The 4,006-nt window shown below is 37.8% G+C and overlaps 1 pseudogene; it reads right to left on the reverse strand.

The window, feature by feature from the left end:
* Nucleotides 1-2,420: 2,420 nt before the first annotated feature.
* Nucleotides 2,421-3,319, reverse strand: LOC138170113 (large ribosomal subunit protein eL6-like; annotated as a pseudogene).
* Nucleotides 3,320-4,006: the final 687 nt, after the last annotated feature.

Here is a 4,006-nt window from a genome sequence, read left to right on the forward strand (position 1 = left end):
ACAGGGAGGGACCTACTAAATGAATCTTGGAAAGAGAATGCAATCCTTACACTGGGAATATTAAATATTATGGTGACTGAGCTAATTCTCCTTAAATGTTGAGGGTTTCTTTACCTCAGCTTCTTTCCTAGCATGGCCACACGTCAAGCCAGCATTTCATTATTTTTAACTCACAAACATGTGGTCCCCAAAGGCATCAAGAGCTATTGGTTTCCTTCCCGTGCTCCCTACAGTTATGGGAAAGGAGCGCCCCATTCCCTTTCCCCACCCTGCTCCCTGCACACAGCACAAGGCGATATTCTTATCTACTGGAGTTCAGACAATGTCAGGCAAAGAGAAAAAACAATTCCTGGTGTTGTCTGTCCATCCTTTGATGACCTGGCAGGCACAGAGGTTACTTTGAAGGGCAGGGAATTTGTCACATAGGGTAGAGCTGTGGCATTTTTTTGGCTGTGTTCATTAAGAAAATATATATATTCTTCCTACTCACCAGATATTATTATCAGCCTTGATACTCCACAATTTTTGTCATTTATTGTCTTTCCAGAAACAAGGAAAGGCTGTGATGGGCACACTGCAACTATGAGGACTGAATTTCCTTATCAATTAAAATATACCCTGCCTTCCTATTTCCAGAGCATGTTCACCCCCCACCCCCCTTTATGTTCTGAAAAGCCTATGAACTGGTATTTTTGCCCCCTCACGAAATTTCTTTTTAAATAATTTTGTTTTAATGGAATGATTTCTAAAAGATTCTATGTATATTATTTTTAAATATGACCAAAATATTTTAGGAACTCTAAATGGTCAGATCGATGGATGAACCTGTCAAGCTGAAGTGTTATTGACTTTAGGGAAATGAGAATGATAAATGCACCTCCAGGTAGCCTCTCACTGACATTTTAACCCAGGGTTCAAAGCTTCTATTAAGGTATAACTCTCCCAAAGGTCTTTGATGCAGAACTTCTCATTCACTCCTTGTTTGCTGTTGTTCAAACTATTTGCCTGTGGGTGCTGGGGTGTTTTCTGTAGCGGTACCTAAGAATACAGCAGAATAATTGAAGCTTGATTCAGTTCATTGGGTTGAAATATTCAGATGATGGGAATCACCTGAGCTCTTCTAGGGAGGTCTCTGTAAATTCCAGGCGTAGTACAAAGTGCCACGTTGTCCTGTTGACAGCAAAATATAAGGCAGGTCTCTGAACTTATACATTGTCTGCTGAGAACAGAAACTGCTTTAAATGAGTCAGTTTTCTCTAAAGTAAGTTTTCTCTTAAATGAGGTAGGAATGGGGGGAGGGGGAAGGAGGTAGTTGAAGGAGGAGAGAAATTCAAAGGTAAACAAAACAACACAATAAAGCCACACTAAAACAGGATTACAAGCAAAAGGTTACTAGGCCACGGCTGATTTATTTCTAAATGCTTTCCTCTTCGTGCTTGAAAGAAAACAAGTACTCTCAGTAAACTACAGCAGGATACAGAAACAGTAACATCAGAGACTGAATTGAGTTCACTGAATTGTTTACTACTTGAAAGTGGCCCTTAGAACTGCTCAGCAATTACAGTGTACTTACCTTTATATCTGGAAATGATGGTGTCACATTGAATTGAATCCACATGTATGTATTTATTAGGGGCTATACTTCGGAAAGACACTTAATAGTACTTGGCTAGGGGCTGAGGGTGATGTAAAGAAATAAGAAACAACCCCTGACTTCAGCAAATTTACAGTTGACTTGGGAAGACTAATTTTCAATTCCATAAATTCAATTCCAAGAGCCTTCTATGTGCAAGGCACAATACTTAGCAATTAGATAATAATAATAATTGGCATTTATATAGTGCTTTACACATATTATCTCATTAGATTGATATAATGATCTCAAGTAGTTAGCAATCTAATGGGGGAAGATTGGGGTAGGGTAATCTGAGAAGAGAGATGTGTACAGAATAATTATGGTCCAGGAAAATTAAGTCCAAGAGGGGTCCAGGCAAAGTGCTATGAGAAATTATAGGAGAAATTTGAGGATAACTTTCAGGTTTTGGGGGATACATTTTTATTCATTTTAAATGTAGATACAAAATAAGAAAAAAAAAAGATCATTTCCACATACTCAGCCGAACATGAGAGGATTTGATATAAAGCAATAAATTTCTATTTCAAGAAAACCTATATAATAAATACTACATATTATTTTCAAAGCTATCCAGCTTTATTTTGCTTCCTATAGGTTTTCTTTTGTTCTCTACTGTTCACTTTTTACTTTATTTTCCCTCCCCCACCCCCGAAGTAGGCTACAATTAAACATATATATATACATAGATAAATGTAAACATATGAACATATATCCCTATGTATGTGTGTATACACACACTCATACACATGTATGTAAGACCATACTATACATATTCCACTTGTCATTTTTTTTTTTTAGCTATTGCAAATATTTTAATAAGTATTCTCTGCAAGGCATTTAAAACACCAGTTTGTGAGGATAAACTCCATTGGAGAGAGAGAAGACAGAACGCAGGTAGCCACGGAGCTGAGGAATTTTCTTGATTTGGGGTAGGATCTGAGAGTCTACTGTTTTCTGATCAGCCTTGCGCTGCTCTGTAATCTCGTGTTTCTCTTTTTCTGTGTCAAAAATCTCTCCTTCTTGGTGTCTAGGTTTACAAAGCCTCTTCTTCTTGAAGTAAGCATTAGTAAGATGCTTTGGAATTTTCACACCTGAAAGGTTAACCCCGGTAGAAGTGGCAATGACAAATTTCCGATGGGTCCTTCTCAGAGGAACAGGGTTGACGGTCTGAGGTCCAGTCACCAGTAGCAAGCCATTAGCCAGTTGCTTCAGGAAAAGCACTCACTTGCCCCTGTGGCGGCCAGTGAGCATGATCAGAATGGTACCTGGCTTGATGCTAGCTCGGAGTCTCCTCACATGCTGGCTAAAGGGCTTTTTGCCATGACTTAGCATCTTTCTAGGCACTTCCTCAGTAGAGTAATACCTAGGCATTTTTCGAATCTTTACCACTCAAGTTCCTCCATTCTTATCACCACCAACAGGCTTTGAGATAGTAGCAGGCACTTTTTCTTTCTTCTTCCTTTCAATCCGGGTTTTTGGGGCAGCGTATTTCCACTTGTACATGGCTCTCTGGGAATACATTGCAGACCTGGAGTATCTACCAATCCCTTGGGCCAGGACTGGGTTTCGACTGCAATGCTTTCGAGGTTTTTTGACCTTTTTTCAGCTACATCTTCCTTTTTGTTCTCTTTTTTTTTTTCCTTTTTGACCTTCTTTTCCGTGGGTGGCTTTGTCCGCCATCTTGAGAGACCCACTTGTCATTTCTTTGTCTGAAGGTGGATGGTATTTTCCTTCAGAGGTGCAAGTCTTTTCCATGTTTTCCTAAATCAACTAGCTCATCTAACTTTCAGTTTTTGTTGACATAGAAGGACATTTAACATTTAAGACTATTGTTTTTTGGAGCAGACCTCTGATTTTATTGGTATATTCAACTCCCAACAAGATAATAGATAAATGCCAAACAAATGTTACAGAAAAGCAATTCATTCAATATTGATTAAAATTGTTTTGTTGGAATTAGGTGAGATACAAAGTTTAGATGAGATGTCCCTGTTTTCATGGAACTTAAGTTCTACTAGGGGATGTCAAGACATCAAACATTTATCATCATTATCATTATTTTGCTGCTTAATATTCATGTTCTGAATATTTTATTCTTTCCAATTACATGTAAAAATGATTTTAACATTCATTCTTTAAAGTTTTGAGTTCCAAATTCTCTTCCTCCCTCCCCTTCCTCCTTTCTGAAACTGTAAGCAATTTGATATAGGTTATATATGTGTACTCATGCAAACATTTCCATATTAGTCATATTGTGGAAGAAAACACAGACCAAAAAATAAAAAATTCCACAAAAAAAGAAAAATAGTATGCTTTGATCTACATTCAAACTTCTTTAGTTCTTTCTCTGGAAGTGGATAGCATTTTTCA

This window comes from Petaurus breviceps, unplaced genomic scaffold, assembly GCF_028583685.1.
Source record: "Petaurus breviceps papuanus isolate PSGF00001 unplaced genomic scaffold, PetGlider_PUasm1.0 38, whole genome shotgun sequence".
NCBI classification, from domain to species: domain Eukaryota; kingdom Metazoa; phylum Chordata; class Mammalia; order Diprotodontia; family Petauridae; genus Petaurus; species Petaurus breviceps.